General features: G+C 46.3%; 1 protein-coding gene and 1 long non-coding RNA gene across 2 annotated transcripts in view; one reads left to right on the forward strand and one right to left on the reverse strand.

Annotated features, from left to right (window-relative positions):
* BACH2 (BTB domain and CNC homolog 2) overlaps positions 1–23,381 on the reverse strand; it is a 182,327-nt gene that overhangs the window by 146,666 nt on the left and 12,280 nt on the right. The gene's annotated exons all lie outside the window — the stretch shown is intronic.
* Positions 7,683–9,735, forward strand: LOC120639013. Its single transcript, XR_005661112.1, has 2 exons — positions 7,683–7,855; positions 9,676–9,735. It is a non-coding gene; the product is annotated as an uncharacterized LOC120639013 (long non-coding RNA).

Consider the following 23,381-nt stretch of genomic DNA (forward strand, 5'->3'; position numbering starts at 1 on the left):
GTTTCCCAGGCCGGAGGAGAACAACTGTCGATCAAGTTCAAGCTCCAAAACATGGGAAGAAATCAGTTGAAAATGTTCAGATCCTTCTAAGGTATCAGAACCTGTCGAAAATGGAACTGTAGGAGGTACCGAGGGGAGGAAGCCAAAGAGGAGGATTTCTCCTGGTGGATCAGGAGCTATAAAAAGCAGGCAGATGCCTGGTCCATTGACACAGAGGCTGAGAATATTCAGACGGGAAGGCTACCTCCCCCCAGCTGAAACACATCTCCCCACTTCGCCTCAGAACGTCTGCCCCTGAAGAGAAGCGATGGGAAGAAGGGACGCAAAGATGGATGGGGGCGTTGGGTTAAGGCGCACGAACTGACAGATGAAAAAGTAGAGTTGCATTTAGCTCTGAGACGAAGGGATTGGCTAGAGGGATTAGGGGAAGGAGGAGTATAAAGTCCTATATGGCTTTGTTTAGACAGATTAGATTTTCCTCCTCTTGCTGCCGCATCGCACAGGGGTGAAGGACATCAGTTGAAAAGAGAGTCTATCTTCCTCCTCATTCCTCCCAGCTGGCCTCTTGTCCTCAGAGAAGGGCACCGTGGGAGAAAGGAGAAAGAAGACACAGCCAATCATGGGACATTCCAAGGGGGGTGGTCTTGTTCATTCCCAGCAGGCCAAGGAACTGCTCTGGTCACTTATCCCCTTGTGGAGAGCTAGTTTAGTAAACAGAAACACAACCGTTTCCGTTGGACGGTTGCAATTCTGTTCGGTGGAAAGGCACAGCTGCGGCGCTCTCTGCTCTGGAGAAGAATAACTGCAGGCAGTGCTACAACCAGAAGGGCTTGGATTCACATGGCTTGGTAAAAGAGGCTGAAAATTGGCCTATGTAGATATGACTAGGGAATGGAAGGATAGAAATTCTACTTCAAGGTACAGTACGTATTCATTTAGTTGTACTGCTTTTTCGAAGAAGACGTCATCGATGATGAGATTCACCTCTTGAGGGCATGTGGGGTCGAAAAGGTCAAGGTGGGAGCCACAGTTCTGGACATCTTGGGCACACAAAGAGTTTGTCCCTTGTCATTTTGTGGTGCTCAACATGTGCAGCGCTAGATGCTGCTTTCTCTTTTGCCTCCTTCTCTCTTGTTCCCTATGAAGCTTTTGCTTGAAAAGAGCCACGGTAAAACTTCTATGTAAGAAGATTAAAGATCACGTACAACTGAAGAGAAAAATTTTCTAAAACAAAGTGCATAGTTGGAACAAGACTGCAATGTCCTTACCACGGCCCAGAATATCAGAGTGTGTGTCTCCTCCCCAACTTCAGTGAATCAGGCACCCCAAAAAATGAGGCATAAAGGCTCTCCTTTTTAGTGGGTGCAAAAATTCAACCTCAAAGGACCTCTTGCTATACAATTCATCCCAGGGGCTGCTGACCCAATGGAAAAAGAACTCACAGATAACAGAGAGAAAGATGCGGAAATAGATGATCAGAAATGAATTCTGATTTCCATGAGACAATGACACTGCCCTAGCCCCATCTGAGAGGTGGAGGAAAAAAAAGACACAGGGTTTGCTTTGTTCCCTCTGAACAAACGTTATGCATACTGGGGCTTCTTTAAAAAGAGAGGGGATAAGTGATGATAGACAAGGGTTGGAAGGAAATCGTCATCAAGCACACGCCGTGCCTGGCATGTTTCAATGAGCTAGCAAACAAAGGAGTCTTCCCCTTGACGTTTGGTCACGTGCTAAACACACTGGCTGCAGCTCTTTCTTTCTCCAAAATAATCAAAGCCAATCAATCAATCAATCATATTCACTGAGTTCTTATTCAGGGCAGAGCTGTTTGAAGCGCGTCACAGAGTATAGCAGAAGTAAAACCCACCTTCTCCGATCTCGAGGAACTTGCAATCAAATGGAATATCTAAAGTAAATACAGTTTCTTCCATTTTGGGAGCTGTGGAAGTTAAACCAAGCCAAGAGTTTTCAAGGAGACTTGTAGGCCTTGGGACCACCACAGTTCATAAATTGATTCCTTCTGGAAGCTTGGGATTTAGGTAAGAGATCCCAGCAGGGTAGTCACTTCCACCCAAAGCGCTCCGGATATAATGATTTACTTCATAGCAGCATTAATGGTCCTTACTGAGCATCTGCTGAATGATTATAAGTTGTTGGAGTGCACGGAGCATGTTCAGCTCTTGGAACAGTACCTGGGACATAATAAGCACTTAACAAATACCATAATTATCTTTATAATCTACTGTACTATCCTAAGCATGTAGTGCAGTTCTCTGCTCAGAGAGAGCACTCAGTAAATACTACTGATTGACTGACTGATCGCAGTCAGAGAAGGAGGGAGAAGAGGCATTTGGCCCTCTTTTTACAGATGAGCCCCAAAACGTTAAGTGCCTTGTCCAAGGTCACACAGTAAGCGAGTCACGGTGCCAGGACAAGAACCCTGGTCTTCTCACTCCCGGTCCCAAGTTCTTTCTACCATCAATCAATTGATGGCATTTATTATCAGTTTACTGAGCGCTTACTGTGTACAGAGCAATGAACTGAGCACTTGGGAGAGTTCGATATGAAAATAAATAGACATATTCCATAATGAGCTTACAGTCTACACGGGGAGACAGACATTCATATAAATTAATAAATTACAGATCTGGACATTAGTGCTGTGGGGCTGGGAGGGGGGATGATTAAGGGAGCAAGTCAGGGCGACACAGAAGGGAGTGGGAAAAGAGGAAAGGAGAGCTTAGACAAGGAAGGCCTCTTGGAGGAGATATGTCTTCAATAAGGCTTTGGAGCGGGGGAGAGTAACTGTAATTGGAGAGCAATTAATTGGGAATTTACTGTGGGCAGGGCACTGTATTAAACACTTGGGAAAGTACACTACAACAAAGTTAATTGACACCATCCCTGCCCACAAAGGGCTTTCAGTCAACAGTCTGAACACTCCCCCACACCCACGTTTTCCTAGGACCAGTTGCCATAGCAGCTGCACACCCCTCCAAAGACCCCCACCCCTACTCCAAGCAGGCGCAACCCATCAATTTCTACCCACAATCCCCACAGATCCTATTTCTCTGGGCAAGCAAGTCCTGAAATCCAAACCCCAAACTGACCACTGGCCTCTTTTAAAGAAAAGGCAGACCCACCTCGGCAAAATTCCCAAACTGAGACTGAAGGGGAAACACTGCTATTCAGGGGAGCACCACACCCAGACTTCCAGAGGCTATGACCTTCTCTATTTCCACACAGGGTATATAAGCTATCTCAGTAGTTTGTCTGGGACAACCCAGGAGAGACCCAGAGATCATCTCTGCTAATTCTTTAAGGGGGTTGATTCAAAGAGATAAGAACAGTCGTGGCTATTCACTTCTCCCCGCTTTGAAAACACGTATTTTGGAAATTATCTCTCAGATCCATCTGGAGCTTCGCGTTAACCCAGTAGAATGACTAGCGTTGGAAATAATCCTGTTTACTTTGCTATCGAAGATGGAACTAAATGCTGCTGTACATTCTTATGGCTTTTCTGGCCCAGGACTGGGGGAATCAGGGCAACAGGGCAACTCTCCCCATGAAGATTGACTCCATCTACAAACAGGTAAATGCTACCCAGAATATTCCACCTCAGAGAAAGACATCTCCTGTCACTTAAACACAATGGAAAAGTCTGAAATTTTCATTTCCCCAGTTTCTCTGGCTTGAAAGCGCTCAATAAATATGAATGATCAATTGACTGCAAACAAACAAAAAAACCTCCCAACTAATGCTGAAACTCACTGTGAAGTTTGAAAATGGCCTCATTACCCATCTTATTACCCCATTTCACCTATGGAGAATGATTAATATGCACAGCTGTCTTCATGAAATTAAATACTTTAACAATCAATGGTATTTACTGAGCACTTGCTGTGTGCACAACACTGTACTAAGCACTTGGGAGAGTACAAAATGAAAGAGTTGGTAGACCTGTTCACTGCCCACAACGAGGTCACAGTTTAGAGGAAGCAGAACATTGCTCAATAACATCTTCTACTCATTAATTTGGGTGGGCACCGGGGGGAGATGGGCATATTATATTTACTAAGGGCAAAGCACTAAGGTGCTTGGGAAAGTACAGCACAAATACAGGACTTATCCCCTGCCCACAGGGAGCCTACACTCTAAAGGGGAGGCAGATGTGAAAATTTTTACAGTTACAATAATGAGAATAAGTAATTAGCTGTACAATTAGTTGTACATATACACACAAGTAAAGAGGAAGGGTAGAAATGAGTATGTAAGTGCTGCTGGAAAGAGCCAGGGACTGGAAGTCAGAAAACCCAGTTCTGGTCTTGGCTCTGTCACTTGCTTGCTGTGTGACCTTGTCCAAGTCACTTAACTTCTCTGGGCCTCCACTTCCTCATCTGTAAAATGGGGATAAGATCCCTGCTCTCCCTCGCTCATAGACCAGGGTCCCTAGGAGAGACAGGGGCTGTACATGATTTAATTTTCTTGAATCTTAGCACGATGCTTGGCCTGTCCAGGCTGAAAAAAACACCACTTTAATTTTTATTATGACTTCTCCCTGATGAAGTATCGAAAGGAAATAGTTTGAGGCTAGAAATCCAACTTGGTTGCTAAAACGGTGCTTTGGGACACGGCCTCTCAAAAGTTTTACTAAGTCTTAGGAATCATTTAATTACCACCTAAGGAGTTTCATAAACACAAATTATTGTTGGGCAACTGGTGCCCACTACCCAATTAGTGAAATAGTGCTCTTTGATAGTTACCCATGTAGGAGTATGTGCAGTAGTAGCTATATTTAAGTGAACACTTAATCAAAAAAAAAAAAGGTGGGGGCAAGGAGGAGTGAAGGAAGAGAAGTAAACAAAGTGCCAAACCCAGATAGTAATGTCACCTAACACTGTAGACTAGAGGCCAGCTAACGACACCTCAGTTAGCTGAGCCACCCGACCACTGGTACAGAAGAAGGACCCTCTGCACCATTCTTTCATTAAATCGTATTTATTGAGCGCTTACTGTGTGCAGAGCACTGTACTAAGGATTGGAAAGTACAATTTGGCAACAGAGAGAAACAATCCCTACCCAACAACAGGCTCCCCAGCTCTAATCCCTACCAACCTAAAGTCCACCTTTGGTGCTCAAGTATTCATTTATAGACGTGCTCAGGATTTGCATACAATGTATACTCAACTTTCAGAGTTAGAGGACCTGGGTTCTAATCCTGACCCCTGCCTCTTACCTGCTGGGTGACTTTGGGCAAGTCACTTCACTTTTCTCTGCGTCAGTTCCCTCATCTGTAAAAAGGGGAATTCAATGCCGGTTCTCCCTTCTACTTAGACTGTGAGCCCCATGTGGGACCTGATTGTCTTGTATGTACCCCAGCTCTTACTACAACGCTTGGCACATTGGAAGCACATGACAGATACCACAGTTACTATTACTGTACCTTCGGTTATTGATTCTCATTACTCAACTTGAAAAATATTTCTCTGTTTCCCTCTTTAGGGCAAAAACTTCTTGTGGGGCAGGGAATGTGTTGATCCAGTATTTATTAAGCGCTTATTACGTACACAGCACGGGTTCTTGCTTCCGTTGTACTCATGCAAACACTTACTACAGTGTTTTGTACCCCAATGTACACTCAGTAAAAACTGTAACGAGTGCCACTTCTCCAACTATTACTTTTTAGGAGAACTGGACTGTTTCAGAACAACACTTTCCCTTTCTCCTTCCTACCAAGCCCAACCAAACAAGTTGGTTGTGGATCCAAGTGCAGCTCTGCTCAGTAATTGCAGCATTTACCCACTCAATCCAACAGTGGTATTTATTGAGCACTTACTGTATGCAGAGCACTGTACTAAGTGCTTGGGAGACTACAATACTCTAGAGTTGGTAGACATGTTCCCTGCCCATTCATCCATTCAATCGTTTTTACTGAGCGCTTACTGTATGCAGAGCCCACAATGAGCCTACAGTTCAGGGGGCCCCGTAAAGAACAGCATATCTTTGAACCGACAAGATCGCTGAGAATGGTGCTTTCTGGACCCCTTTTCAGACAACAACATATTTTAAACTCCGTTCAAACGTTGCAGAGGGTGTGTTACCAACAAAACCTCTACCCTCCTTCCTGGGGAAATGCAGTGTTCGCGGTGGCCTTTTACACAAACCTCGGAGAGGATAAAATGTCAGCTGTAACTCAATTTCCTGGCCGCTTCTAGCTTGCTTCACCCACCCATTTATTTACTATTACTTAAAACAATGTTTTGGATATTAATATGCTCCATTGGAACACACACGCACACCCCACCCCTCCCACAGACAAGCTTCCTGCAAATATACAGTTGAGTTGAACAGCTGCTCCTTTAACAAACAAAACAGACGTGAACATTTTTCAAGGAACCAAGTGTACATTCCTTCACAGGTGTCCCTGGAGCCTACACAGAAAAAACACATTCATTTTTCTAATCTAACAGAAGTACGGCAGCCTAGCCCCTCACTAACGTTTATACGGCGGCTCTCAAGTAGCCCAAGAGGCATGCTTCTTTTAAAATTGGACACGAGGTAGATTCTAATGCAGGCCATAACCGTTCTTGTTCCTATTGATGCAGAAATGACATGATTTCAACACTGGGCCCACACCCACAGCACAACCCAACGGGCAACACGAGTGAAGACTGACCTAATTACCCCACGAATGAATGAATGAGTCACCATTTGAAGGCTTCGGATTGTTTGGATGGAAACGTTCAGAGCAAGCTGCCAGAAACCTTAGCGTGTCAGCTCCTGGGAGGTAGGGAACTTGTCTAATACTTCTGGAGAAGGAGCATAGCTCAGTGGAAAGAGCATGGACTTGGGAGTCAGAGGTAATGGGTTCTAATCCCGGCTCCACCACTTGTCAGCTGTATCACTTTGGGAAAGCCACTTAACTTCTCTGTGCCTCAGTTACATCATCTGTAAAATGGGGATTAAAACTGTAAGCCCCATGTGGGACAATCTGATTACCTTGTATCCCCCCAGTGCTTAGAACATTGCTTGGCACATAGTAAGCACTTAACAAATAACATCATTATTATTATTATTATTTTGGACTTTCCCAAATACTTAGTACAGCACCTCCCATTCAGGAGGTTCTCAATAAATAATTCGAATGCTTCTTTATATGGATGATTACATAACAATTGTGATATTTGTTAAGCACTTACTATGTGTCAAGCACTGTTCTAAACACTAGGGGTAGATACAAATTAATCGGATTGGACACATTCCCTGTCGCATGTGGAGCTCGTAGTCTAAGGGGGAGGGAGAAGAGGTATTTAATTGCCATTTTACAGATGAGAAAAACTGAGGCATAGAGAAGTTCATTCAACTGTATTTAGTGAGTGCTTACTGAGTGCAGAGCACTGCACTAAGCACTTGGAAAGTACATTTCAGCAACAAACAGAGACAATCCCTACCCAACAACCAGCTCACAATCTAGAAGGAGGGGGAGACAGATAACAAAACAAAACAAGAAAACAGAGAAGTAAAGTGAATTCCCCAAGGTCACAGAGCAGGCAACTGGCAGAGCTGAGATTAGAACCCAGGTCCTCTGACTTCCAGGCCTTCCACTAGGTCACAATGCTTCTCCCTCAACGGCTCCTTCCCATGAGGTATTTAAGGAGTCTTCCTCCCCACCCCAGGTGCCATGTTATCTTACCATTAAGGCAGGTCTATTCCGGCACAGTGATAAAGATCAAATGAGATCTTGCGACATGGAGGGTTCTTTTTGTAACCTACAGATCCTGTTCATTCTCCAGCTAATCCACGATTGAAGGCACACTTCCCCTGGCTGTTCCTCCTCCTCAGCATAATGGTGGTATGTGTTAAGTGCTTATCAAGTGCTAAGCACTGTACTAAGTGCTGGAATAGATACAGGATAAACAGATTAGCCCTTAACACATACCACACTTATTATTCCAGTTTGGCCTGCTCCTCCCATTTAAGGAGATTTATAAATGAACAAAAACATCAACGATAATAATAATAATGACAATAACTATGGTATATGTTAAGCACTTACTATGTGCCGGGCACTGTACTAAGTACTAGGGTAGATACAGCAAATTAGGTTGGACACAGTCCCTGTCCCGTGTGGGGCTCACAGTCCCAATCCCCATTTTAGAGATGAGATAACTGAGGTCCAGAGAAGTGAAGTGACTTACCCAAGGTCATACGGCAGACAAATGGCAAAGCCGGGATTAGAACCCACAACCTTCAGACTCCCAGGCCCGTGCTCCATCCACTTGGCCATTTACCGAAGGCCTTCCGTTTGCCTGTGAACTCACAACCCTAGAAGTGAAAAAACCTTCTTTTCCTGGCTTCTGAGAGAACCACATTTAAGTTATGACTCTGCCTGGAAACATTTACTTTCAATTAAATTGTTTTGATTAAAACCGGAAAACCAATTAGGTGCCGGTCCCCGAGGCGAAGCAGCCAACACAGCCTGTACTGTTCCCTAGCTAGGAGCCTCCTTTCTCCCGCTGGGGTCTGAAAATGCCGGGCACACCACGAGCCGGGGTGAGGCCCTGGACGGACTCCTCTGCCAGGCCTGGAAACTCGACCCCATCGTCATGGAACACGAGGATGCCTACGGTTCGGCGCTGGGCAAATAGTCAATCGTATTTATTGAGTGCTTATGGTGTGCAGAGCACTGTACCAAGTACCTGGGAGAGTGTAATATAACAATAAAGAGACACATTCCTTGCTCACAATGAGCTTACAGTCTGAAGAATGAAGTCACGCACATGCGGTCTTTGACTTAAGACACGAAGCCAAATGGTACTTACATGCTTTGTTCAGTGCTCTGCACATAGTGCTTAATATGCACCACTGATTATGTTTCTGATGGTAATAATAACTGCGATGCATGTTAATCCTTCAATGCGTGCAGAGCACTGTACTAAGCACTTGGGAGAGTATAATATTCTAGAGTTGGTAGACACCACAATGAGTTTACAGTCTAGAAGGGGACTTGTAGAGCCTACAGTCCAGCTGAAGTGCTATACTCTGTGCCAAGCACTGTACTAAGTGCTAAGGCGGATATGAGATAATCTGGTCGGATACAGTCCTTGCCCCTCTTGGGGCTCACAGTCTAAGTAGGAGGAAGAACAGGTATTGAATCCCCACTTTAAATGTGAAGAAATGGAGGCACAGAGAAATTAAGTGACTCGCCCAAGGTCCCCTGGCAGACAAGTGGTGAAGTCAGGATTAGAATCCAGGTCCCTTGACTCCTAGGTCTATGCATGCTCTGCGACAAGGCCATGCAGCTTCCAACTTCCACCCTGTTCAATCAATAGGTATTTCAATCAAATGGTATTTATTGAGCACTTATTATGTGTGGAGCACTGTACTAAAAGCTTAGCACTGTTCAGCTTTACAGCACATCGGTTTCAACACTAGCCTCCTTTAAGGCACTAGCTCCAGACCGGGGTAGAATGTGGGAGGGAGATGTGTGTGCAGAGCAGTGAGGAAACAGTTTATAAAGCCATGATATGGGTGGGCGGGTGGGGGGGGAGGAGGGGGTGGATGATGGATGGGGAAAGGTTCATAGATGTCACAGAGCGACAAGCCAGAGAGCCTGGGGGACTGGGGTTACTTGATCACCAGGAAGGGTCAATGTGTCCATTTCATTTCCAGGTCAGCTACCAAATCGTGGCAACCTCCTGACTCAACATTAAATCTATTACTGTAGCTGCATTTTTCTTCTTTAATTGAGGACCCAATTTCGGATACTTTTGGAAAGAAAAGACTCTTTCACCTTGCTTCAGGAACCAATTCTCCCTTAATAATTTAGTTCTTATGAGAACACCGGTTCTGCCTTTTCAGAAATCAACTGGGTGGTAAGTCCGAGCATGGCTGTCATTGGTGGTTGGTTGGGATGGTGGAGGGCTGGGCTCTGCTTGTATTCTGGAGTCAATCCTAGGTTCCAATCTCAGCTCCGCCACTTGTCTGCCGTGTGACCTCTGGCAAATCGCTTCACTTCTCGGTGCCTCAGTTACCTCAGCCGTAAAATGGGGGTTGAGACTGAGAGCAACATGTGGAACAGGGACTGGGTCCAATCTGATAGAATTGTATCCCCCCCCCCGCGCTTAGTACAGTGCCTGACACTTAGTAAGCGCTTAACAAATACCATAAAAACAAAACAAAAAAAAACCCTTCTTTCCTGGCAGGAGCCAAGGGGAAAGACTGCGCCGGAGGGGTGACGCCTATGGTTAAATTCTCTCCTCACTCACAGCCTGGCCCCAGAACTCCACTGTCTGTCTACAGTCAAGCCTGGAGTGGGAGGGTGGGAGGGGAGGGAGGAGGGTGAGGAGAAGCAACCCAGTTCTGATCACGGCGGAGGTTCAGAAAGTCGAACTAGTTAATGAGTGATGATTGGACTGTATCCCAAGATTCCACATCATCCAGCAAACAATAAATTGTGCATTTCCTGGCCCTCCCCTCAAAAAGCGATGGTGGGTAAATGGCCTTAATCCACAGAGATGGGGAGGGAAAATTCTACGGGCCCTGGAATAGGGCAAAATACAGATTTTCCTAATCCATCAATGATCAATCAGTGGTATTTACTGAGCACTTACTCTATGCAGAGCACTGTACTAAGCGCTTAGGAGAGTACAGTACAACAGAATTAGAAGACATGTTCCCTGCCCGCAACGAGCTTACAGTCTGGAGGGGGAGACAGACATTTATATAAAATACATCAATTATGGATATGTGTGTAAGTCCTGGGGACAGAGGGAGTGTTCAAATGGTACAGATCCAAGTGCGGATTCTATATACCCCTTTTCAGCTGGAAAGAAAAAGCACTGACCCCTGCTACGCACATCCAGGTCTTCCCTCCTGTCCATCTTTCTGCAGGGAACAAACACTTTACGGCTTCATTCCTGTGAACCCATGTACCCTGATTCACAGGAGAGATGCTCTTGGAACTGCTTAAGGAACAACTACCATAGTGATGTCTTTTTGGAAAGATCCAAGCCAGAGACCTCCGATTACTGTGTCCCAGAATATAGAATCCAGAGGGATTTGGAAACAGGCTCTAGACTTTAAGCTTGTTGTGGGTGGGGAACGTGTCCTCTGACTCTGTTGCATTATGCTCTCCCAAGTGCTTAGTAGTGTTCTGCTCACAATAAGCGTTCAATAAATACCACTGATGATGATTGCCTTCTGAGCCGACCAACCACTCCTCCACAGAAAATCACTTGGAAAGGACGGTCCATGCATTTCCTATTGGATCTGGGCCTCTCTGTTTAGCAGGGTGGAGGGCTCTGGGGAAGGGAACGGGGTTGGGCATGAAATACAGTCTGTATATCAAACCAACTGTGCTCTCTAGACTGTGCGTTCCCTGTGGGCAGGGAACCTATCTACCAACTCTGCTGTATTATAGTTTCCCAAGTGTTTAATGCAGTTCTTTGCACACATTGCTCAAAAAATATGAGTGATTGCCTGGATTTTTTGGATATAACCTCTGGGAAGCCTGTTCATCAAAGCTCAGAGAAGAAGGTACCTCCGAGAATTGCCCAGTGTCACGGATAGAGTTGAGTGCTTGTACCGTCTCACTGTCGGTCAAGGAAAATGAGCATAACTCTGGAGATCAGGAGAGCCGGACCCTTGTCCTGGCCCTGCCTGGAACGTGGGCGATGACTAGACTAATGCTTTGTCACGTGCTGTGCCACTTTGGGCAGGGACCAGACAGTGTGAGTCACACTGCGCCAGCTACTGGTACTAGAATCAACTCTTCTGCACGGGTTCTTGATCCCCAAAACTAGGGGCTGAACCTCTTCTGTTGTTCCTGACAGAAGACCCCATCGTCGGGGCTTGGGGAGGCACAGAAAAACTGTCCCAGGCTCAAGCATCAAATCGACCAGGTGTGGTTACTACACAAAGTCTCTTTAAAACAATGCTCAGAAGGACATTTTCCCCCTGAAATCCTTTCTTCTTTCTCCTCAGACATAACAGTTGACCCATCCCTTCAGGTCATGCCGGGTGACTAAATGAGAAGAGGGGGGTTTGGTTGGCATTTTCAAAAATTGGGGGAGCTGCTAAAGGGGTCCAGGCTGCTAGATCGGCACCTACACAGTTGGAACCATAACTGCAACCTATTCTCCCTCCCACTTAGACTGTGAGTCCCACGTAGGACAGGGTCTGTTTCTGACCTGATTATCTCGCATCTAAGCCGGCGCTTTCTACGGTGGCTGGCACATAGTCAGTGCTTACCAAATAGCGTTACTCTTATCAGTTTTGTTATCCATGCACCTAAAGATGAGTAGAGGTTGTACTGTTAGAGAAGCAGCATGGCTCAGTGGAAAGAGCCAGGGCTTGGGAGTCAGAGGTCATGGGTTCGAATCCTGCCTCTGCCACTTGTCAGCTTTGTGACTGTGGGCAAGTCACTTCACTTCTCTGTGCCTCAGTTCCCTTATCTGGAAAATGGGGATTAAGACTGTGAGACTCATGTGGGACAACCTGATTACCCTGTATCTATCCCAGAGCTTAGAACAGTACTCTGCACATAGTAAGCGCTTAACAAATACCACCATTATTATTATTACTGCCAAAGGAAGGACTGCTTCCATGAGGGTAAGTTTCTCGGGAACAGACACAGAATCTCCGGTAGGCTCAGCCCGTGAAGATTCAGTGGTGCCCTTTACCGTTCACGTAGGCTTTGGTAGGACACCACTTGTGAAGAGGGGGAAGGTTTGTCCTTCCTGTCAGCAGGACCTGCACCTGAGTTGTTTGTGCAGTAGCGATGATGGTTTGTGCTGAGTCATCCACACTCTCTCTCTCACCCGGTCCTAAACGTGAACTAGTTCGCAAACAGTGTTTCTTCCTCTACTTATTGAGTAAGGCCTGGCCTGTCTGGGGTTTTTGTTGTTGTTGGGGTTTTTGACTCACTTGAAAATTTAAAAAAAAAAAAATCCTAATGAATCTTCACAGTATCTCTTCAGCCAAATAAAGTGCAACTTTGAGGTTATCATCCATCTGATCCAGCTGATCACCCAGAAAGCCCACTTAGAGCTAAATGATCAACCAATGGTATTAATAATCATAAAATGGTGTTTGTTAAGCACTTACTATGTGCCAGGCACTGTACTAAGCGCCGAGAGGGATACAAGCAACTCAGGTTGGACAGTCCCTGTCCCACATGGGGCTCACAGTCTTAATTTCCATTATACAATTGAGGGAACTGAAGCCCAGAGGAGTGAAGTGACTTGCCCAAAGTCACACAGCAGGCAAGCGTCTGAGCCGGGATTAGAACCCATGACCTTCCGACTCCCGGGCCCATAGTCTATCCGCTATGCCTTGCTGCTTCTCTACTTATTGAGCCCTTACTATGTGCAAAGCACTGTTCTAAGACCTTGGGTTTCTACTGGGTGACCTGCCCATCCCAGGGCTGTCTGTGTGTGGAGACAGTGGTGCAATGACCCACTGGGGAACTGTTTGTATGAAAGTTTGTGCATGGACGTGTGTGCCGAGTACTGTACTGAACACTTGGGAGAGTACGATATGAACTAACAGACACAGTACCTGCTCTCAGCGAGTTTATAACGTAGACGGGGAGGCTGACAATAAGATAAGTTAAGGGGGACAGCAGCAAGTATAAGAATATGTATATAAATGCTGTGGGGCTGGGTTATAAAAGTGTTTAGAGGATATGGACCAATCCACCCAATAATCAGGGATATTTATTGAGTGCCTACTGTGTACAGAGCACTGTGCTAAGCACTTAATAATAATAATAATGTTTGTATTTGTTAAGCACTTACTATGTGCAGAGCACTGTTCTAAGCACTGGGGTAGACACAGGGCAATCAGATTGTCCCACGTGGGGTTCACAGTCTTAATCCCCATTTGACAGATGAGGTAACTGAGGCACAGAGAAGTTAAGTGACTTGCCCACAGTCACACAGCTGACAAGTGGCAGAGCCGGCATTCGAACTCATGACCTCTGACTCCAAAGCCCGTGGTCTTTCCACTGAGCCATGCACTTGGGAGAAGACAGCAAAATAGAACCAATCCCGGGCTTCAAGGCGCTTCCAACCTAGGAGGGAACACAGACAATAAAGTGCATTCTAGGTAAAATCCTAATAGAAAGATATGCACAGAAGGAGTGAGTACCTAAGCGCCTAGCGGGTAGTTTTCTCCATGCACTGGCGATGCAGAAGGCTGGGAGAACAGGGTGGGGAGCGTTTCTGGAAGATATGTGATTTTAGTCGGATGTTAAAGACTGCAAACAACCTCTAGACTGTAAGATCGTGTGGGCATGGAATATGTCTATTATCGTATTGAACTCTCCCAAGCACTTAGTACAAGGCTCCGCACACATTAAGTGCTCAATAAAGCGATTGAATGAATGAAAACGGGGAGAGTGACGGTCTGTCAGATGCGAAGGGGAAGAGAGGGTGAGTCGACGGTGAAAGGGATGAAGTGGGAGCCCAGTGAGAAGGTTGGAGAAGCCGTACCCGTGGAGCTGTCGGAGGCCAAGAAAATGGAATCGACTACACGACACCCATCCTGTGTGGCACAGGGTCGGGCAGAGTGTAACTGCAACACAGAGAAATCCTTCAGACCCACTGATGAGCTACAAAGTGCAGGGACTCAGATCAGCCCGGAGCTGCACATGGAAGTTGAGGGGAGAGACGAGGGACCCACAGTCCAGAAAGGAGAGGCTCTTTTCAAGCAAAAGCTTCAAGAGGATGAGGAGGTTAGGAAGCAAAACCAAAACCAGCCCAGGTGCAGCCAACAGCAGACACGTCAGCGCCAAGGGGAAGTCTCTCTCTGCGTGTGCTAGTGTGGTCGAGACCGAGGGTCCCCACGGCGGCCTTTCCTGCCACACTTTTGCAGCCGAGGGTAAAGTTCATCATCTGTAGCATCATCTTCGAGCGATGGAGTTTCCCCGTGAAGGACGTCAGATGGTGCCTCGGCGCTGGGGCTCCGGGGCCGACAGCCTGTGTGGAAGAACTGAATCTAGTGCGGTGGCTTCGTACGGAAGCTCTTCGCTCTGTCGGCGCCCTCCGGGCACACGCACCAGTCGACTTGCAAGGTGGCAGACAGGGGCCAGCCCACGGCCAAAGGCACACCCATGGTCTTTATAATAATAATAATAATGTTGGTATTTATTAAGCACTTACTATGTGCAGACACTGTTCTAAGCGCTGGGGTAGATACAGGGTAATCAGGTTGTCCCACATGAGGCTCACGGTATTAATCACCATTTTACAGATGAGGTAACTGAGGCACAGAGAAGTGAAGTGACTTGCCCACAGTCACACAGCTGACAAGTGGCAGAGCCGGGATTCGAACTCATGACCTCTGACTCCCAGGCCCGTGATCTTCCCACTGAGCCAAAGGACCAGTGCCTGCAGCACAGTGCCAATCCTGGGTAGGACAGCCCCATAACCCAGACTCTAAGCTTGTCATGGGCAGGGAATATGTCTGTTATATTATGTTGTACTCTCCCAAGCGCTTAGCACACAGTAAGAGCTCAATAAATATGATTGGCTAGCCTTGCATAAGCACACATATGCATATGTATAATACATACATATACATATACTAGGATTCTGACTACATATATGGGATGTGCTTATTCCCTGACACATGCTAATCCCAGTGGAACGAGCAGGGGCCTGGGAGCCAGAGGACCTGGATTCTAATCTCGACTCCGCCGCCTGCCTGTTTGACCACTTAACTTCTCCGTGCCTCCATTTCCTCATCTGTATAATGGAGGTTCAATATCCGTTTTCCCTCCTAAAGTGTGAGCCCAACGTAGGACAGGGGAATGTGTGTGACTTGATTATCTTGAATCTATCCTATGCTTAGTACAATGCTTGGAGCATAGTAAGTGCTTAAACACCAAAATTATTATTCTTATTTGTGGTGAGGGTGAAGGAGGGTGCTTGCTAGGGGTCTGAAGAGCGGTTTCTAGCACATTTTATGTGGCAGCCATTTGCACTGGTATCTCTGAACCAACCATCGGGAGTTACAGATGCATATTGTCTCATACGTGCTGGAGTCTCCCCCACTGATGGGTCCTTGGGTGGGTTCTGCTTCTGGTGCCGGCAGGGCAACTGCCCAGTAAATGGTTATTATCTGTTGGTTTGATTTGGGTCTCCGCTGGCTCTCCATCACTCCCTGGATGGATGCATTAGACTCTGGGGATTTTGTGAATTAGCTAAGTCCCTCTTTACCAGCTCCAATTTCCTCGCCCGTGTAGGTGGAGGGTGCAGCTGGATTTAAAAAAAATGGGGGCGGGGAAGGATTCATTTGTGGATTATTTTACTGAAGAAAATAGAGGAGGGCTTCTGTCCTACCCACCCAACAAGGACCCAGACCTTCTAGACTGCAAGATCCCTCTAGATTGTAAACATGTTGTGGGCAGGGAATGTGTCTCCCAATTCTATTATACTGTACTTGCCCCCAAAAACTCAGTATAGTGTTCTGCATTGGTAAGTATTCAATAAATACAATCGATCGATTGATTCTTTCCGGTCAGCAAGGGGGCTCGTCCCATCCGAGGGGAAGCTCATAATCAGCCCCAACTTCCCTTCTCTGATATTGGTTAAATGCTCACCATGCACCTAAACTAACACTGTGCTAAGAGCTGGCGTAGATACAAGATAATGAGATCAGACACAGCCCCGTCCCACATGGAGCTCACAGTCTCAGGGCAGAGGGAGGATAGGCATTGAGCCCCTACTTTACAGACAAGGAACGTCTCCAGGCTGTCTCCCCTTTGAGGGGCCAGAAGGACCCCAGTCTCCCATGACAAGAGAGCCCCACTCTAGATGCTAGCCACACTCTAGACTGTAAGCTTGTTGTGGGCAGGGAATCTATTCTGATCTATTGTTATATGGTCCTCTCATGCAATCAATCGTATTTATTGAGTGCCTACTGTGTGCAGAGCACTCTACTAAGCACTTGGAAAGTACAATTCAGCACAGAGAAGCAGCGTGGCGCAGTGGAAAGAGCACGGGCTTTGGAGTCAGGGCTCATGAGTTCGAATCCCAGCTCTGCCACTTGTCGGCTGTGTGACTGTGGGCAAGTCACTTAACTTCTCTGTGCCTCAGTTCCCTCATCTGTAAAATGGGGATTAAGACTGTGAGCCCCACGTGGGACAACCTGATTCCCCTATGTCTACCCCAGCACTTAGAACAGTGCTCGGCACATAGTAAGCGCTTAACAAATACCAACATTATTAATAAAGAGAGACAATCCCTGCTCACACCGGGCTTATCAAAGGGCTTAGTACAGCGCTCTGCCCACAGTAAGCGCTCAATAAATATGACTGACTAACTTGGTTTGACCCCTGCCCATGCTAACCCGCTTGCCATGCCCGGTTCCCAGGATCCCAGCATGACCCTCATCACCCACAGGGGCCTGGCTCTCCAGCTCAGACAGCTGCTCTGCTTGCAGCGGGTGGCAGACAGCCTCTTTTTTTTTTTTTAACAGTATTTGTTAAGCGCTATGTGCCAGGCACTGTTCTAAGCGCTGGGGTAGATTTAGGGAAATAAGGTCCCACATGGGGCTCACAGTCCTAATCCCCATTTTCCGGATGAGGTAACTGAGGCACACAGAAGTGCAGTGACAGCAGACAAGTGGCAGAGCTGTAATTGCAACCCAACTCCTTCTGACTCCCAGGCCTGTGCTCTAGCCACTGGGCCACCTTACTTCTCCTGGCCTGAGCTTGGAGTGGAGCTTCTAGCACCTGTAAAACGCAGGGAACGTATCTATTACACTGTTCTCCCCCAAGCGCTTAGTAGAGTGCTCTGCACACAGTAAGCGCTCAATAAATACAACTGACTGGTTTCTGTACCCCAGCCTTTCAGCCCCTAGCTTCTTGCTCAGGGGTTAAATACATTCACAAGCCGCATTTCTGGGTGGGGCACTACCCACAACCATCTATCCAACAGCTGGCCACCCCTTCCCTTCAGAAAAAGGGGCCGCTCTCCGTCCGTCCCGTTAGCTTATCTGTGGGGAAGCAGACGAAGAGCCTTTCTAAACCCGGGCAGATTAGAGAGGCCTGTTCAAGAGGGGGACCAGACCAGGGGGTCCCAGGGCAAATCGGGTTCAAAAAACACCAAAATCCCAAGCGAGCGTAACCAAAAGCTTTCCACCAGTCTGGTCAATCTGTTCAAGAATCCTCTGGACCCATACACGTTTTCTCTCCACCTGTAAACTTGAACCTGCAGCCAACTGTGCCACTTCATTTCCTGGCTCTGCCAACTGTCTCGAGCTTAACTCTTCACTTCTATTCAGTTTCTCATCGATCCAGCCATCGGTGGTATTTATTAAGGGCTTACTGTGTGCAGAGCACAGTTCTAATCCTGGCTCCGCCATTTGTCTGATGTGTGACCTTGACCAAGCCACTTCACTTCTCTGGGCCTAAGTTCCCTCATCTGTAAAATGGGAATTAAGGCTGTGAACCCCAGGTGGGACAGGGACTGTGTCCAACCCAATGATCTTGCATCTACCTCAGTGCTTAGAACAGCGCCTGTCACATAAATAAGCACTTAAATACGATAATTATGATTACTAAACCATTGCACGAGTAGATTAGAGTGAGTTGCCATGAACTCTAGAAGAGCCCGGAAAGAGCCCCATGTGGGACATGGACTGTGTCCAATCTGATTATATTGCATCTGCCCCAGCGCTTAATACAGTGCCTGGCACATAGCAAGCACTGCCTGGCACATAGTAAGCGCTTTACAAATAGCATAAAAAAAGAGTTTATACTCTAGAGAAGACAGAGCACACCTGAATGGTAGCGTTTTTATTTGTTTGTCGAGCCGAGGCAACCTTGGTTGAGCTTATGGACTAGATATTTTTAACCACTGCTTAAAGAGCGAAAAAAAAATACAACCACCGAAGTTACTGCAACACAACTTAAAAGGATGCGAAGGCAGAAAAAAAAAGCCATTCTCGGATTTCTCTATATCATGTTCTATTTCAGAACACAAGCAATTTGTTTTACTTCCCCATATGGTTCAAAAAAATCCAATGGTTTTTAACAGCAGTGGGCCTGAGTTATGAGGCAAGGACTGGGGCGGTGGTTAGGCCATCCTAGGCCAGAGAAGCAGCGTGGCCTAGTGGATGGAGCATGGGTTTGGGAGTCAGAAGGTCATGGGTTCCAATCCCAGCTCTGCCACTTGTCTGCTGTGTGACCTTGGGCAAGTCACTTCATTTCTCTGGGCCTCGGTTACCTCATCTGTAAAATGGCAATTAAGAATGTGAGCCCTATGTGGGACAGGGACTGCGTCCAAGCCGATTATCTTGTATCCACCCCAGCGATTAGAACAGTGCTTAATAAATACCATTATTATTATTACTCTCTCTACTGTTCACTTTTGTACTGGAGTCCTTGTGGCTATTTTCACTTACTGGCCTTATAGCTTTTGACTAGGAAATATCCTAGCTTTTCTCAACCTCAAAATCAATCAATTATATTTACTGAGTGCTTACTGTGTGCAGAGCACTATACTAAACACTTGCAAGAGTACAATATAACAGAGTCGATATACATACTCCTTGCCCATAAAGAGCTTAAAAGCTAGGAAATAAAATGTAGATAGAAGGAATATAAAGGTATGTACCCAAGTGTTGTAGGGGGAGTTGTGTGCACTTACTGTGTTAATCTATGAACTGTAAACTCATTGTAGGCAGGCAATGTGTCTGTTATACTGTCATACTACTGTCATAGTACGGTGCTCTGCACAAGTGCTCAAATCCTATAGACTGATTGACACAAGATAATCAGATTGGACACAGTCCTTGTCCCACAAGGAGCTCACAGTCTAGGAGGGAAGGAGATCAGGTATCTTCTCCACATTTTGTAGGTGAAGTAGCTGAGGCATGGAGGAGTTAAGTGACTTGCCCAAGGTCACATAGCAGGCAAGTGGCAGAGCTGAGACTTGAACCAGAGTCTCCCAACTCTTTCAGCCAGGCCCTGAACAAGACTTTCTGCACCTAACTGCAGAGTTTCATGTCCCATGGGAACCTCCAGACTAACTTGAGTTTCTGTGCTGCCCCAGAGCCAGGATGGGTGCCAAGCTCTTGGGGCTCAGTTTGAGCGAGGCTGGACTGGCTTGGAATTGGCTCAAAGCTCCTTAAAGGACAAAAGAAGCAGCATGGTCTAGTGGATAGAGCATAGGCCTGGGAGTAGGGAAGGACCTGGATTCTAATCCTGGCTCCACAACTTGTCTGCTGAGTGACCTTGGGTAAGTCACTTCACAGTGCCTCAGTTCATCTGTAACATGGGGATTAAGACTGTGAGCCCCACATGGGGCAGGAACTGTGTCCAACCTTATTAACTTGTACCTCTCCCCAGCGCTTAGAACTGTGCCTGGCACACAGTAAGTGCTTAACAAAAATAAATAAATAAAATGGATACTGCTTCCCACTAATATGGAAAGATCCACTGGATTGATGTAGGGCCTTTACGCCTACAAACTCAAAGCTCTTTTTTTATGGTATTTGTTAAGCGCTTATTATGTGCCAGGCACTGGTACTAAATGCTGGGATAGAGACAAGCTAATCAAGATGGACACAGCCCCCCATGGGGCCCACAGTCTCAATCCCCATTTTACAGATGGGGTAACCGAAGCACAAAGTAGTGAAGTGACTGGCCCGAGGTCACGCAGCAGATGAGTGGTGGACCGTGATTAGAAGCCAGATCCTTCTGACTCCCAGGCCCGCGCTCTACCCACTGAGCCATGCTGCTTCTCTTTTTCACTTCTACTTAATCCAATTCTTCCTCACATCCTCATCCTGCCCCAGCAAGGCATGCACCACTGTTCTGTTCACTGATGGGAAAAATGAGGCGCAGAGAAGAGGCTTGAACAAGGATACATAATCAGCAGCAGAGCCAAGCCTGGAGCCCACATCTCCTGGGTCCATCTGGGTGACCTTTCCCTCTGGACCGTAGTAAGGATAACGGTATTTACTGAGTGCCTACTGAATGTGTTTCACTGTACTGTGTTTGGCGATTACAAGTGCCCTGCCCACTGAGAGTTTATAACTCTAATGGAGAAATTACCATTCTAATGAAATGGAATGCAGCTTGAGCTCTCAACATACCACGGCAATTGTTGAATGGGAAGAAGTGATACTTCACGCAAGTGACAATACAAGACCCTCTTAGGTTTTAGTAAAAAGTATGAAGTTCCCTGTGCTTCCACGGTGTTTAAAATCAGCATCAGAGACAGACGGAACCCAGATGAAAGTCAGCTGGGCACAGAATTTCGGTACTTGTGGACATTAAAGAAACTGCAGTATTTTAATGCTTTAAAGATGCCTACCAAGTTTTGAATCTGCACTCAACTGCTTTATACCCTGGCATTAAAAGTTGTCTTTTCCTCAAGAAAGATCTAACAATCATTCTGGGAAACCAGAAAGCATTCGGTGGAATGGCTTTTATTTCCCCCTAATTATTTCTTAGGCCAAAATTATTCAACAGACAACTCCAAATACTTTTAGCTGTGCTAAATGTCGAGAAACCCTGACTTTTTACCGTAATTGAAAGGGAACATTCAAAGCAATTACTTATAAAACCCACGGTTCAACTTTAGAAATGATGACTAACCTGATAAGAGAGACAGGACTTTTCATAATTAAAACCAAGAGTCTAGCCAGCCCCGGATGACAAGCGCAACAGAAATGTATTGCAATTCCCTTCAGTGTTCAATTACGCCAGATGGTTTGATGCAGTCGCACGTTTAGAATGTATCTGAGCATAACAATCTTCAGGAAACAGGTGAAAACATAACTTAAAAAGCACAGAAGTCTCAGCATTCTAAGTAGTGTGGGCAGGGAACATATCTATCAAATCATATTACGTTGCGTACTCTCCCAAGTGCTTAGTACAGGGCTCTGTGCCCAGTAAGTGTTGATTGATCGATAGCAATATTAGTTATTAAGCATCTACCGTGCGCCATATACTGTTGAGATTGCATCTGCCAATGCTACTGTATTGTACTCTCTCATGCACTTAGTAAGCTCCTTGTGGGCAGGGAACGTGTCTACCAACTCTGTTATATAGTACCCATCCAACCGCTTAATACAGTGCTGTGCACACAGCAAGGGCTCAGTAAATACTTTTGATTGGAAAAGGTACATGGTAGGAATCAGGTCCCCTCAGGGAGGTTCACAATCTATAAAATGAAATACTAGCTTGAAGATGGAATGTTAAATGGTGCACAGCCTTTTGACCTTGACTTTCCAGTGAAATGACAGATGCTGACAACCCCAGTGGGATCCTTGCAGCCTCGGTTTCCTCACCTGGAAAATGGGGATACAATTTCTGTTCTCCCCATCTCTTAGGATGTGAGCCCTGGGTAGGATAGGTACCATGTCCAATCCAGGTATCTCGTAGCCACACCAGCGCCAACCAAAGAGCTGGGAAATTAACCAAGTGTTGAAGAAATTCCATAACTGTCATTATTATTATTATTCACATGCTGTACAACAGGAGCGACACAAGTCCATTTTTGGACTAGTAGGACAGTTTGTTTTTTTCCCTCGGAGAGAGGAGAGAAGAGGCAAGGGATACCCATGACAGCATAATCCGAGTCGTCACTCAGAATACCTCAAAAGCTGGGCTGGCCGCCGGGCCGGTGTGTTTACTGAAATGTTTGGATGATTCAGACTGAACTCAAGAGCCCAAATTAGATCAGAGCCGTCTGAATTCAAAACACATCTCAAATGTGGAGAGTGTCAAGCTTCCAGGTCATGACTTCTCTGGAAGGGCAGCCCCTCACCAGAACGAATACCAAATAGGCAGTGCAGGACAGGGTAGGGAGAGAGAAGCCAGTCATTGCGGGGCCAAAGAATTGGCTCCCAAATAGGACCAACTGCTGGCTAGTGGAGAACGCCAAGATTCTCCAAGCTTTGGCTGCCACCCAAGCAAGACTGCCCAAAGACCAAGCACAAAAGGTATGGAGCTGAGAACCAAGAGCCACCAATGCCAATTTACCTGGCATTCATTAAGCACTTACACTGGACCAAGCCCCGTGTTAAGTTCTCGGGTAGGTACAGTTACAGACGCATAATAGCTCAGTGGATAGAATGAGGGCCTGTGAGTCAGAGGACCTGGGTTCTAATCCTAGCTCTGCCACTGGTCTGCTATAAGACCTTGGGCAAGTCGCTTCACTTCTCTGTGCCTCAGTTACCTCATCTATATAATGGAGATTAAGGCTGTGAGCCCCACACGAGTCAGGGACTGTGTCCAACCTGATGATCTTACATCTAGCCCAGTGCTTATTACAGTGCCAGGACACAGTAAGTGCTTAACAAATGCCATAAAAAACTTAGACGCAGCTACTGCCCCATTGTTCGTTCCTCAATCGATT

The sequence above is a fragment of the Ornithorhynchus anatinus genome, chromosome 19 (assembly GCF_004115215.2).
Source record: "Ornithorhynchus anatinus isolate Pmale09 chromosome 19, mOrnAna1.pri.v4, whole genome shotgun sequence".
Classification (NCBI taxonomy): Eukaryota; Metazoa; Chordata; class Mammalia; order Monotremata; family Ornithorhynchidae; genus Ornithorhynchus; species Ornithorhynchus anatinus.